This window comes from Vicugna pacos, chromosome 31 (genome assembly GCF_048564905.1).
Source record: "Vicugna pacos chromosome 31, VicPac4, whole genome shotgun sequence".
Lineage (NCBI taxonomy): Eukaryota > Metazoa > Chordata > Mammalia > Artiodactyla > Camelidae > Vicugna > Vicugna pacos.
The window spans coordinates 14635979-14651698 of record NC_133017.1 but is presented as its reverse complement, the minus strand read 5'-3'; the positions used below and the strand labels follow the sequence as shown (position 1 = coordinate 14651698).

Sequence of the window (15720 nt, the reverse complement as noted above, 5' to 3'; positions counted from 1 at the left end):
CAGTTATACATATATATATTCTTTTTCATATACATTATTACAAGATATTGAATATAGTTTCCTGTGCTATACAGTAGGTCCTTGCTGTTTTTATCTATTTTATATATAGTAGCTTGTATCTGCTAATCCCAAACTCTGAATTTATTCTTCCCCCATCCTCTTTCCCCTTTGGTGCCATAAGTTTGTTTTCTATGTCTGTGAGTCTGTTTCTATTTTATAGTTTCCTTTGTGTCATATTTTAGATTCTACATATAAGTGATATCATATGGTATTTGTCTTTTTTTCTGACTTACTTCACTTAGTATGATAATCTCTAGGTCCATCCATGTTGCTGCAAATGGCATGATTTTGTTCTTTTGTATGGCTGAATAATATTCCATTGCATGTATATACCACAACTTCTTTATTTAATCATCTGCCAATGGACATTTAGGTTGCTTCCATGTCTTGGCTATTGTAAATAGCGCTGCTATGAACATTGGGGTGCATGTATCTTTTTGAATTAGAGATTTCTCTAGAGAGCAACCATTTTTAAATGTGTGTTTTTCTTTTTCTGATGGCCATTTCTGCACATCTGAATATATCCTTATATTATTATGGTTCTACATGTTGTTTTCTCTCAATTTTCCAATTCTCTTCTTTTGTCTTTACTTATATCAAATGCTTCTTCAAAGACTCATTTTTCCCCCCCAAAGTTTAATCCTACCATTTTATCTGTGCAATGTATTCTAAGCCTTATGGCTCTCTGCAGAAAAATGAGCTTCCTAGATTTCTCTCTTCTTTTGATCAAAACAACATTGTTTGTTTTTTGAGGACTTTCGCATAAATGTGATTTGAGGAAATCTTGTTACTACTTTCCAGGTTGTATCAGCTCCTTCCAGGATTCTGTTTCTTGGTTTACTTCCTCATTTTGCTGCAGTATCTTCTCAAAGATTTTCCCAAGAGAGCATTTATGCAAGTAGACTATTCCATTCCTTGAATTTGCGGTTGCTTCATTACTTCTCCCTTCATTCATAGATTGACTGGAATACAGCACTGAAAATATGGGATGAAACCAGTTTTCACCCAGAATGCTGACGGTTGTCTCGTAGCCTGTACAAATGCCCATTTAAATAAGCCTAAAGCCAGTCTGGTCTCATTCTTTTGTGTTTCCCTTTTTCTTTCAAAATCTTTCAGGACCTTCTCTTAAATCTTAATGTTTGGCAGTTTTACAGTAATAGGTCTAAACATAATTCTCTGTTTGAACTCAGTGGGCTCATTTACTTTGAAGAATGTGCTGTTATCCATTTCTGAAAAGTCTCTCCCACCTCTCTCTCTCCACCTATCTCTCAACTGTTTCCTCTCTTTTCATCTTCCAGAACCTGTAGAAATCTCTATTTGGCTGACATCTCCTTCCTGTTTGTCCTTTAGTTAAAGTTTCTACCTCTTTTGTCATTTGGTATTAGTTTAATGAATGTTGAAAGAAAGAGGAAATAAGGGGGAGGGTGTAGCTCAGTGGTGGAGTGTGTGCCTAGCATGCATAAGTTCCTGGGGTCAATCCCCAGTGCTGCCATTAAAAATAAATATATAAACCTAATTACCTCCCCCCACAAAATGTGAAATTGTTAAAAAAAAATCAAGAAAGAGGAAATAAACACATGCTTGCTCTTGAACTATTTTAAAATATTTAATTATGCACATACTTATAGTTAGAACTTTAATCATCTGGAATTCGTTTACCTTCATGCTGGGCAAGCTTATGTTCTATTTGCCAATAGATTGTTGGTTGTCATGGCACCACTGGTCTGAAGTGGCTACTCCCTCTGCCCGGGACATCCTTTCCCCTGGTCCCACTCTGCTCCCATTTCCGTTCCTCAGAGCGTCTTCACTGACCATCCCACCCATCATGGCCTCTCTCATTTAATTACTATTTCATCACCCTGCCTGTTTTCTCCTGAGAACATAGAACAATCTCTAATTTGCTTTCTTTTTTTTTAAACTTTTTTTTATTGTAGTTATTTTACAATGTTGTGTCAAATTCCAGCGTAGAGCACAATTTTTCATTTAGACATGAACATACATATATTCATTGTCACATTTTTTTTTTGCTGTGAGCTACCACAAGATCTTGTATATATTTCCCTGTGCTACACAGTATAATCTTGTTTATTTATTCTACATATGCCTGTCAGTATCTACAAATTTTGAAATCCCATTCTGTCCCTTCCTACCCTCCTTCCCCTTGACTCTATGTCTATGAGTCTGCTTCTATTTTGTATTTATGTTCTTTTTTTTAAGATTCCACATATGAGTGATCTCATATGGTATTTTTCTTTCTTTTTCTGGCTTTCTTCACTTAGAATGATGTTCTCCAGGAACATCCATGTTGCTGCAAATGGCATTATGTTGTCAGTTTTTATGGCTGAATAGTATTCCATTGTATAAATATACCGCATCTTCTTTATCCAGTCAGCTGTTGATGGGCATTTAGGTTGTTTCCATGTCATGGCTATTGTAAATAGGGCTGCTATGAACATTGGGGTGCAGGTGTCATTTTGAAGTAGGGTTCCTTCTGAATATATGCCCAGGAGTGGGATGACTGGGTCATATCGTAAGTCTATTAAATCTCCATACTGTTTTCCACAGTCGCTGCACCAGATCTAATTTTCTTGATTACTTATCTGTTGGTTTACTCTCTCTTCTGCCTCAATGTGCATTCCTTGGCCACTGAGGCTTTACTGGTGTTTTTCTCTACTGCATCCAGAGTCTTCAGTACCTGGTTTTTGGCAGGTATGTACAACTAAATGAACCCAGGAACATGTGCTTTGTACATGTGTGTATACTGCAGATGAGTATAGAAATCTGCATAAATGTGTATATATTCGTGTATCTAGACAGACATATAAATAACATGTATATACTTACACACATATATGTTCTACATATAAAACAAAATCTTGAGAAACAAATACTCTTCTTTGCCTTATCTTGGTAATCTGCTCATTTTACTCTTCCATAAGAATTTTGAATTTCTTTGGTTTATTCTTACATTTTTAAAAAACCTGCTTTTGTTGCCATTTTGGGGGAATTAAACCTAGTTTTACCGAAGGGCTTATGCCTACAGCTATTAGTGTGATGATGTATGTGTATAAAGGTACAGATTTAAGTTTATAATTTTAAACATACTGATTGTAAATACCTGATTAACAACTTTGAACTTCTCAGATTAAAAACAATGAGTTATCAGAAATGTTTAAATGGAGTAAGAACATGAACTGTAAACTTCAGAAGTCTTTGCTATAACTTTCACCTGATCTTTTCCAGGAGGACACTTTTCCTCAGAGGAAATATAAAGTAGCATCCAGACAAAGACTCCATGTGCTCTACCTTCCGGAGAGACAGTGAGTTCTAAATCAAATAAAGGGTGCTTTTATTGCCCTCTGGAGCTACACTAAAGTTGAAAGAGTTGAATCACCAACTTTGTCAGAGAGTGTCACTGGGGAAACATAACCCACTCTCTTGAAGACTTCTACGAGAATAACAATAATAAAACATATGAGCTATTGAAAGTTTATTGAGTTCCAACTCTTCTTGGTCTAAAAAATATATATTATTTCTCCATCTCATAACATATTTCAAGTGCCATTTATTCACTTATTCCAAGAATAGTTATGTAACATCTATTTGCCAATCAATGTTCCAGGTTTCAGGGATACAGCTATAAATGAGCAAATATCCCTGCTTTTATGAAGTTATCTTCTAGTAGAGGAAAGCATCAAAATAAATAAGTGAAAAAATAGTATTTTAGATAACAGTAAAGCAGAAAGGGAAGAGAGAAAATGTGAGAAGAGAAGATGTTTTTAGCTGAGTGATTCAGTGAGACCTTTTGAGAAGGTGTCATTTGACTGAAGACTTGAAGGTGATCAGGGGACAGTAAAGTGGGACCTAGAGGAGGCTGTTCTAGGTGGAAGGAGTGGAAAGTGACGGCCCTCAGGTTCCAGCATGCTTATGAAAAATTCTCAAAGAAACCAACCTGTAAAATATCATTGCAAATTTGTGTTTCTCAATACAGATAACCTATTGTAGTAGATAAGCTTCTCTTAGGTGTTTGAAAACCATGCTTTAATTCAGCAGGTCCAAAACTGAACACATGATCATAACTCCAGAATCTGGTCCCCCTCTTCACACAGTCCTACATCAGTGAGTATTTCCATACATACAGTTGCTCAAGCCAGAAAGCTAAGAGTTAACACATTACTTAACTATTGCTGCATAACACATTATACTGAAATTTAGTGGCTTAAAACGACAAGGAATATTGATTAGCCTCGAAGATTCTGTGGGTCAGAAACTCAGGAACAGCTTAAGCAGGTGTAATAGCTCAGAGTCTTTCATGAGGTCACCTGTCATGATGTCAGCGGTGGTTGCAGCCATGTGAAGGCTTGACGGGGGCAGAGAATCTGATTTCAAAGGTGGCTCAGTAAAATGACTGGAAAATTGGTGAATTCTATCAGTAGAAGCTGTCATTTTCTTACAGGTAGCTACCTGAGTGACCGAGGGAAGACTGCATGATCCAAAAGAGAGCTGAGTGGAAGTAGCAATGCCTTTTCAATGCCTTTTATGACCAAACTACGGAATTCCCACGTCATCAGGAAGCTACTTTGTAAAGGAAACCTTCAAGAGGAGGGAAATTAGGCTCCACACTTTGAAGGGAGGAGGGTCAAACAACTTGATTAAGCATTTTTAAAACCATCACAGTCATGCTTGAAACGTTTTTTCTCGTTGGCGTCCAACACCAAACCATCACTCAGTTTTGTGGATGATATCAGTGATGATATAAATCTTTTAGATTCCTCTTCTCTTCTCCAACCCCGCTGCAAGTAGAAATTACTCAAACTATCCTCAGCTCTCACTTTGACCGCTGGAACTGTCTCCTAGTGGGAGCAATAAAGACGAAAGTCCACATGATTTCCGAGGCGCTGAGTGATCCGGTACCTACAGCCCTGTCCAGCCCCGCTGGTTACTGTGGTGAAGATCCTTGGCTCTATTCCAGACACACTAACATTCTTTCAGTCTCTGTCCTTCCCGTGACACCACAGATTCTAAGATAATTTGCTTTGTATCTGTGTCCTTCAGTCTTTTCCTACCTGAAATTCTGGACTGCTGTTTCAGTAGCCCCTACTCCTAGAATTGTTCAGTGAGTTTACACAAATTGATAGACTTCTTTTGAATTATTTAAAATCATGCTAGAATACAAAAACTGAAACCAAAGTTTGCTCTAAAGGCAGTATAAAACCCAAAGTGCTTTAAATATTCATTCAGTAGTTGATTTCTGAAAACTGAATGTACTGCATGAGAAATTGTTTAAGGAAGAACAGTGAACAAGTGTGTCCAGTGATTCCCACACCTGCAATTCAGCCATGAGTTGAATCCATGAGCTGGGATGTGTCTGTCAGACCTTTTTCTTTATGGTGCTCAGTATTTCCTGAGGCTTACCTACATTTTCTACACTTGGGTTTCATGAGATGCTGGTATACCATTATATAAATTGGCTTGAGTGAATTTCTCTTTATTTCAATTAAAAACATCCCTGCTGCAAAGAATCATGCTGTCAAAGGGCAAAATCCAAACACTGGCATAAGAACTTTGCATTTTTTTGGAAACATATGTGTGGAATGTGTCATTTGCTTTACTGTATTTTCGGTGAAAAACGTGTGCCACTTTCAACCTCCCTTTTTATTTTGGTGAAAAAGTATCTGGCTTGCCCAAGGCAGAACAACTAGTTAATGACAAAACTAAACAAAATGCACGCCTCCTGGCTGCCCATCTGGAGCCTCAACCATTGTATCATGATGACTTCCCTTTAATTATCTCATGCACTGGACACATAATAAGAACTATTAAGTCTATTCTAGGTAATTTTCAGTGTTTCTGAAATGCTTAATTAGTTTTCTTTAAAATAAATAAGTCATCAAGAAGCTACGAATCAGTGAGTTAATTAGCTGTGTTATATGGCCTTTCAGTTCTTTGGTTTGAAATAAGCTGATGCCAAAAGTATACAGAAGTAAACAGCCTCCCATGAGAATAGACAGTTTCCAGAGAAGTTATAACAGAAGTTGCAACAATTAGCATGAGTTTTGAGCACAGTGTTTTCAAAGTGTTTAGTGAAAATGAGTGACTTTAAGACAAAAATAAATTTTGGAGATAAAACGAACAAAATTGTATAAAGATTAGAGTTAAGAAGCCTTAGATGTCTACACTAATCCTCTGTCATTTGTTTTTACTGTTGAACGGAGTCCTCCTTCCCCACCCTATCCCTCGTCATCACCCTATATTAACCCTTCACCTACAAACACGCAGACAACATGTAATTTATCACTGACAACTAGCAAACACTGAATACAGACGCTCCTAATAAGCCCTAATGTACATAAGCACTGATTATATTGCTAGAATCGGAAGGTCATATTCTGACGTTTGATCTCTCCATCATTATTTTTAGTTAAATTCATTTCAAAAATATTTATCCAGTTAGTTACTGTGGATGCTCTGGAATACTTCTGGGGCTATTAAAACACATGGAACAGTCATGATATATTCCTTGAATAGTAGACCTTACAAAGTAGGAGATAGACATTGATTGATTAATCCTGTTACAAATTACAATTACCATTGCAACAAGTGCTGTAGATGAGAGACAAATCTGAGAAATACTGTAGCATGATTTTGCAAAATGAGAGAGCATAGGTAAGGCTTCTTGAGGAAGTGATGTTTAAACCAAGATCATAAAGATGAGTAGAATTTAATCAGCTGAACAGAACACCAATGAGTATTGCAGGCAAAGATAATAGCTAGTGGGAGGTTGTACGAGAGAAGCTGAAGAGGTGAGATGTGGTTGGATTATGGATAAAATTAGCAGGGAGGGCCAGCTGGATGGATAGGATATGTGAGATAACGGAGGAGTCAAGGGATGAATGTCAAAGATTTTCATCCTGAGAAAAGCAAAGATGGAGTTGCCATTAACCAAGTTCGAAAAGAATGGAAAGAAACAGGTTGGTGTGGAAATAGCAGGAGTTTCATTTATGTTTTCTTTTATCAGAGAGCTAGGTTGTTGGCAATCTGTGATTATTTTATTCCAGTTTCAGAAAGTGAGACGATTCCAGGCTATGCTTAGCTTCCTGCTAAGGCTTCTGTATTTCTGGTTCATTTTTACTCATCAGCTGTAATTCTTTGAGACCGCCAACCAACTCGTAGGAGTTCACTCCTGTTTGTCCCCCTAAATCCAGAAAGCTTTCAAAACTTGTGCACCCGTTGTTAACCACTCAGCTACGACTCTGAAGTTCATTGCCACCCCTAAGGGAAACGCAGCTCTAAGCACCTGGCTTACTTCTGTGAGCTTCCTTTGTCTTAGGTCTTAGCTGTGTGACTGATTTTTCACTGTGTTTTTAGCTCTCCAGTGCAGTTTTTTTTTTTTTAATCTTGTCTAGTTGTATCCAGTGGCTTATTGGGAGGGATAAATTAGGAATTTGGGATTAACATATACACTACTATATTTAAAATAAATAAACAATAAGGACCTACTGTATAGCACAGGGAACTATATTCACTGTCTTGTAAAACCTATAATGGAAAAGAATCTCACAAAGAATATATGTACATATACATATGTATATATAAAACTGAATCACTTTGCTATACACCTGAAGCTAACACAACATTATAAATCAACTGTACTTCAATAAAAAATTACAATTTAAATTTAAAGTATTGGCTTATAAATTTAATATCTGAGTGGCCTGGCAAAAAACCTCTCTAGACCTTACATTCTTCATCTGTAATACATAGGTAATAATATCTAACTAGAAAAGTTGTTATGAAAAGTTGTTCATATACATATGAATAATGTGCCTGAGAGACAGGAGGAAGCTACCATTTTTATTGTTAGGTTAATTAAAATAGCCCAGGCCTCAAAAAGCAGGGAGAAATGAGATCACGTTAAAAAGATAATCATATTTCACGGGTACTTTGCCCACAGGGGCAAGAATCAAGATCCCAGAACCCTGTTAATTTTTAGCTATTTCTCTGAGTCTCAAAAGCTATTCTAGAAAAGTCCTTTATATTCTTCCACTTTGGCCTCCTTTTAAAATAATTAATATCAAACAATCAACCTAAAGCCTGCTTCACTGCCTGTGTCATCATGGCAAACAGTGCTTCCTCTTCTAAAGCAGGACGCTTTAGAGTAAGATGCTCAAAACTTCACGTTGTTCCCAGATGTCCCAGTTTCCCTTCAGTTCTCCCATAAATAGGCTGAGGCCATAAAGAAGTGGAAGGATGCTCATCTCTTTCATTGTGTGTTTTAGTTTTCAAAGTGGGGCTTGAAATATAACTTGTTTGTTCCTACAACTCAGAAAGTTCCAAGTAATAACTGTGACAATTTTTTTTTTTCACAAAGAATTGTAACCCTACAGGATTGGCTTATAAAGAGATACAGTATGTTGTCTACTGTCTTTCTCCCTTACACCCCAAACCTTCTCCACCTACGGGAGTCTGGACACTGATTTCTTCCTTACTGGTCACTGTTCCTTCTGTGCAAATCAACCTTGAAAAAAGATGCACAGAGATTGTGGTCCCACATGCCAAGACTCATCTCAACCCACGTCTTGTTTCCCAATTACAGTTTTCATATTTTCTCTCAATTTTAAGGTGCATTTAGCAGAGTTAAATAAGTACTGACAACTTTATTAATTTTTAAAGCATCCATATTCAGGGGTTATTTCTGTCCTCCAAAAGTGGTTATATTTTACTTTCTTGTCTCATTGAGAGGAACAGAGGGGTAAAAGGTGGGGGACTTACCTTTTTGATGAACTTTGATATTCGACTTCAATGCTTAATAAAATAGGTTTCTGCCAGTCTCTCAGAAATTGAAGTCTCTGAACTTTCAAGTGGCATGTCTTTATAAAAATAAGAACATGTATAATACTTAAATTTTAAAAAAATGTTCATTGATGGGACTGTGTGAGTCCGCATATCCTAGAAAAGTTAATAGTAAATTCGGTATTTGGAACAGCATAGGGAAAAAGAGCCAAGTGTGGGTGGCAGGCAAATTAGCGCAGATATTTTCTGAGCTTTTCATAAATAAAAGACTTCTAAAATATCCAAAGCTGCTTCTTTCAGAAGTACTGATCATGAGTAATTTACCAACAACATTAGTAAGTTGCTATAAATATGACATCTTTGTTGAAAGTAGGAGATTTAGACCCCCCAAAAAAGTGCTTGACAATAAATAAGGTTTTTTATCCAAAATCCATTCCAAATTCATCTCAGATTTCTTCCATTGCCTCCCTCTACCCTGAATTTTAACTTATAAAAAGCTGTTGTCGAATGTGTATGTATAGATGATATTGGCTATTTAAAAATCAGAGTCCAATCTGGTCACATGCCCTCATACTATGTATGTATTTATTACCATAAGCTCTCTTAAATGATTACAGTCCTCTGAAGACAGTCTGTTAATATGCACGTGGTGTTAGCCTCAGCCAAGAACGTTCCGGGAGAAATACACCAAAGCAAGCGTTGTGGGTTATGGGAAGTCTTCCCAAAGCCACAGCCTCCACCATTTTCAGAAGAGGAAGGGGTAGACTGTGTAGAAATGCTTTTTAGCCAAATACTCAATGCAGTTTTGCTGACAATAATTCCTTTTGAGTCAAAGCTATGAACCTTTAGAAATAAAATCAATTGTCTCTAAGTTGTTGAATGGCTCTTGTGTCATTGAAGGAGACATAACTAGCAGAGAAATTTCGACTCTTCCTCTGCTCAGAATTTTCTCATTTTTAATAGGCATTATTCTGTAGATTGTGGTTGTGACTCCCTGTTATAAAAGGGTTATTTTTATTTTTTTTTTAAATTTTAATTGAAGTACAGTCAGTTACAGTGTGTCCATTTCTGGTGTACAGCACAATGTCCCAGCCATGCATATACATACATATATTCATTTTCATATTCTTCAAAGGGTTATAACAGGTTTGAAGATTTTGCTTAAAGTGGCAGGAAAAAGGGAGCCGGCCTCCCATTCCCCTCACTATAATCTCACTTCCCAGCTTCTGTGCCCTGATACTTTCCAAGGATTCCCAGTAGACTCCAGATGGGCCCAGACAGAGTAACCAACTGAACTGTGAACACTCTGCAGAATCAGATTTGTGTTATGTATACTCTACCATTCCTAGCAGAGTGCTTCGCACCTAATACATTATATGAGAACTCAAAATTCATTGTTTCAGCATTTAACAGATATTTAAACACATTATGGCATGAGAAAGGACACTTTCATATAGCAAAAACGCAGTATAATTCTATTGTTAATGAATCTCTCAGTTTATAAAAGGCTTATAAAAATTGTGTATTGTATTTTTTAAATGATTTATCTCACCCAACCTACCCTCACTCCCTCCCAGTCCAAAGTGATTTCATGTTTTCTTCTCAACTCATTAATTAAATTACATTAGTGATTTTATGAATTTTTAAGTATCATGTCAAAATAACTATAATTTCTTGTTTAATTTAAAGGTTTAGTAATTTTAAAATTTTCAGTGTTAAAAATAGAAAAATAATAGCACATTTGACTGTAAAATACATTTATTTTAGAATATAGATGATTTTAATAGATTTCCTGGTGTGAGAGGAAATGACTCAGCTTTCTAAGATCATTTACTGGTGATATATTTCTTCCATCCTAGACTATGGTAGTGACAGGAAATGTTGTATTTTCCTTTCTTCAGCTTATTTTAATTGCTAATTGCATAAATAATGAAAATTCATATTTTTAATAGAAACTATTTCAACAGCAGATGGGTCATTAAAAACGTTTTATAATAACCTTTAAAAATGTTGTTTCACCTTTAAAATAGTTGAATGCTAAGGATATTATATATACATGTGTATATATCAAAGACTAAATACTGAACCTCATTCATTCATTTATTTAACAACCATTATCAATGCTTTCCAAAGAACCTGGCATCATGCCCGAATAATTTCAAAGAGCACATATGTAAAATGTGTATAATATGTATATAACATTTTTGGCAATAAGAATGTATTTCAAATGAAATTTTAAAACAAATAATGTCAGGTCAGATTTCAGGAGGGCATGACTATGTCATTATTGTAGTAGCCCAGTTATTTTTTGAATATGTCAAAAAATTAAGATTAAAAAAGTAAATAGGAATCAGTTATTTATTTTAATGAAGATCAAGAATTATTTTATTTTATTGAGACAATAATAATCTTGATTTTATTATTTAATTATTCAAGTAAGTTGAGACGTTGGGAGCAGACAGTGCTTGGTAATAGAATCTGAAATATTCAACCTGGAATTTGGGACAATGCACATCAAATGTGTGTGTGTTCTTTGTGGAAGAGGCTCTCTACTGATCTGGTGAGATGGGGGTAAATTATCTTGCTTGCATTCAGCTCTTTGGCACACACAGAAAAAGCAGGTAGAGCACAGCACACAACTGCTGTGCTGTTATCTCCACGGTGTTCAAGGTCAAGTGAAGAAATGCCCATGAGTAGAATCATATCACATTAACTACAGAAGATCTTACATGGTGACTGTCTAACCCTGTTATCTTCATATAGGTGTGCAGAATTCCAGGGATTCTTAGGTAGCATGATGACATATGACAGCAAGTACATCACATAGCATTAGCATGTCAGTGTTGACCACTGCTAGAGTGTGGAGTAATAATTAAAGAAAAAGTAGACGGGGAGGGTATAGCTCAGTGGTCGAGTGCACGCTTAGCATGCATGAGGTCCTGGCTTCAATCCCCAGTACCTCCATTAAAAAAATAGTAAACAAGTAAAACTAAATACCTCCACCCCCCCCAAAAAAAACCTATACACAATGGACATCTCTAACTTCACTCCTGGAAACTATCCAATACCTTATTCCTCACATTAGTTCAAATATCAAACTTTTATAATAGCCCATTACAATAAATAAATGATTGCTTGATAGGAGATGAGCAGATGTGGTTTTTTAAAATGTTCTTATTCCATTTTAAGATTAATGTTAGATGTAAAATTTGAAAAAATTTATTTTATAAGGAAGTTAAAAAAGCTATTAAGAAAAGGCAGATTTTCTGAAAGATAGGTACTATATGAATGCAATCCATTATTTTTTAAAATTTGGTATTTATCTGCCTAAAGAAATCAAATTAATTTCACTTTGTTAAAATTGTAGACATGCAGTGTAAATCTTAATTCCATTTGCTGCCCTTCATAATTTTGTTTCTTTATCGTGCTATCTAAGGCTTCATATAGCTGGAAAAACGTAACCAAATTTTGAAAATGCCCAGTCAACACTTGTCATGGCGAATTTAACTCTTTCTTCCTTTCTCACTCTGTCTGTCTGTCTCTGTCTCTCTTTCTCTCCCTCTCCTCTCTCTTCTATTAATAGAATATTTACTGATACTTAGTCAGTTACAATTGTTGACTATTCATTTTGGGGAGACCCAAATGGTAATCTTTGTATCTTTTCTTTTAAAAGCAAATCTTTATATTACTTGCAAAAAAAGATACAAATAGTATTATGGGAGTTAGCTGTTACTATGGGAGGAAATGCAATTATCCAGAGAGAGAAGATGGCTGGAGCTTTGAGGAGTGTTGTTCTTTGAAACACAAATACAATAAAACAAATAGAAAAAGAAACCTAGGGAAACATGGTCAGAGCGGTGATCTGAGCAAAATTAGTAGAACAGTGACCTCCGTAAATCGTCTCCTCCATAATAGCAGTGAGAAAACTGTCAAAAAGGTGACAGTCAGCTTTTTCAGAACTCTTGTGATTAATCAGAGACTTGCAGGAATCCATGAAGTAGTTTAATCGGGAAGAACACCTGAATCTTGGGAAGAAGAGTGGGATTTCTCGCGGTCTAACTTGCCCTGTTCCCACCCCGTCTCTCCAGTCCCGCAGTAGCATTGTAAACCAGTAGGTTGCAATTACAGTTAAAAAAAAAAAAAAAAAAAAGCAGCCGGCAGCCACCAGAGGGGACAGAATGGAGTCCGAATACCTTTAAAACAATATTCTTGGAAAATCGTCATTATTTGACCCATCTGAAGGTTTTTCTGGAAGACCCCACTTGTGAGACTGCTTTTATTTCACCTAACTTGGAGCTCACTCAGTTTGAAAAAGCTTTTTCCTGGGGATTTTGCCAGTTGTTTAATTTCACGGGTACCTGAGGCAGTAGAGAACCGTGGATGAAAAGAACAGACTAGCCAGAAAGCGTAAAAGAAGCAGCAGTGGAAGGTAAGTCCCTAGGCGTCTGGAAAAGCTCCCTGTAGTCCCAGGCAGCTAGAAGTCCACGCATGCGCACGGGGCTGTGAGCGGCCAGTGCGAAGGGCTGAACGCATCCTGCCAAAGTTCCCACGGTGAAGCTCTAACTCCCAATGTCTCCAGACGCGACTTTATTTGTAGGTAATTACGGTATCATGCGGTCGTATTGGTGGACCCTAATCTAATCTGACTGGGGTCCTTCTAGGAAGAGATTAGGACAGACACACAGAGAGGAAGGGCCATGTGAAAGCGCAGAGAAGGTGGCCATCTGCAAGGCAAGGAGGGAGGCGCTTAGGGGAAACTCACCCTGCCAACAACTTGATCTTGGACTCCTGGCCTCCAGAATTGTGAGAAAATTAATTTCTGTTGTGTAAGCCCCCCTGGGCCGTGACACTTTGCTAAGAAAGGCCTAGCAAACGAGTACACCCAGGGCTGTGCGCGTGCTCGGGGAAGTTCCGAGAAGACCCTGAGCTCTCAACTCCGGTGGCCTTGGGCCCTGTGCAAATAGGCGGTTAGGGCTAAGGCAGATTTGTCAGCTGCCTGACTCAGTGTTGAAGCCTGACTCCGTGAACACAGGGCCCCCGGGAAATGCTGGGAGACTTACTGGCACTAGGAATTTAAGAAAATCCCTGTGCAGTTATTAGCGGTTCTGTAACCTCACTGAGCGGATGTTCCCGTGGTCATATACACGAAGGAAGGTAGGCTTCACAGCATTAGTTCAGAAACGTCAAATACTACACAAAGACTTTAAATCAGCTATTTCAAATACATTCAAAGAACTAAAGGAAGCCATGCCCGAAAAACTGAAAAGAAAGAATGACAATAAAATCTCACCAAACACAAAATACCAACAGAGAGGCAGAAATTACAAAAGAACAGAAGAGTAATTCTTGAGTTGAAAAGTAGAGTGACTGAAATGAAAAGTTCACTGGAAAGCTCCTACCGGTTTCCTGTGACAGCTGTAACAATTTGCTACTAACTGCGTGGCTTAAAACAACAGAAAATCATTTTTTTCCCACAGTTCTGGAGGCCAGAAGTCTAAAATCAGTTCACTGGGCCCAAAACAAGATGTGAGGTGTGAACAGGCCCACAGTCCTTCAGAGGTTCTAAGGGAAAATCTGTCCCTTCCTCTTCCAGCCCTTCCAGCCTCTGTTGACCATTGGCTTCCCTCGGCTGTGGCCGCATCACACTGATCTCTGCCTTTGTGGCCACATTGCCTCCTCTCTTCTGCCTGCCATCAAATGCACTGCAGCATCTCTCTCAGAAGGAAACACGCCATTGCGGGCAGCAACATACCCAGATGGCCTATGATAACCTGCCCGCTTCAGTGCAAACGTGAGGGACTGTCACTTCAGCGCCCGTAGTTATGGGTTATTTTTTAACAGCTGAGGGGCAGAATATTATTAGTTCAGATCTGGGTAGGTTGGTTTAATTTTTTGGTAAGAGAATATAGAAATGCATTTTCTGACAACTGAAAGGAAGGATTTTGCAGAGAAAATAAAAGGAATGGCTTAGAAGCAGCAGTATGTTCTTGGGCCATGGAAAATGAGCAAGTCCTGCTTGAGAGGACAGAGAAAAGTGACTTAAAAGCAGGTGGTAGAGGACAGTTCTGGAGTTACTGAGAAGGGAGTAGTTTTGTTTTGTTTTTTTCCTTTTCATGGTGATGATGATGACATTAGAATAAACTTTCCAGAGATCACAACGGCAAGGAGATCAACTGACCAGTAATATCAGAGGTAAAGGTTTGCAAAGTAATGTGGAACCTGCAGAACAGCAAGAGAAGCTTCTCCCCTACTTGGAGAGGAAGCAAGAAAGACAGAGTGAGAGTCACCGGGAAGATACGTGACTCAGCATGTCCAGGACTAGGCAGTAGTTAGTGGGTGCTGTTCGCTGTGATGCTGTGCTTTCAGGGACACCATTCCCACTTTATCATTCATGTTGCATTTCACAGCTGTGTTTATAAATTACTGATTATAATGTATGTGGTAGACAGTTTAGTGGTGATGGCTCTAAGCTCACTGTCACTATTTGCTGGGAATCCTGGCAGGAGGAATTTCCTAACTTGATACTGCTGAGAGTGACCACAGAGGTGCAGGCAGTGCTCTGAGCTGAGTGACAGAGCTGGGAGGAGGTGATGATTGACAGTCTCCAGGAAGTAACATCAGCTTGAATATATATATTTCAAACATGTGTGCCCAGAAAGTCTGCTTCACCTTCCTGAGCGAAGCTCTGTGGGTAAAAAGAAACATTCGATGTTAGCAGGCAGGCCCAGGCCTCCTGTGGATCAACCTAGATAAATAAGGAGCAGGGCAGGGGTGCCGTCACACCTGCGGGCTCCTGGGATGAGCAGCTGCATAAGAAGGGAAAGGTTCGAATGGAAAAAAATGCAATGACCCTGTCCCTTTTCCCAG

At 37.9% G+C, this 15720-nt stretch overlaps 1 protein-coding gene across 1 annotated transcript in view; it reads left to right on the top strand.

Annotated features, from left to right (window-relative positions):
* The window catches only part of GLRA3 (glycine receptor alpha 3), a 211561-nt gene that overhangs the window by 89868 nt on the left and 105973 nt on the right, over nt 1–15720 (top strand). The window lies entirely within an intron of this gene.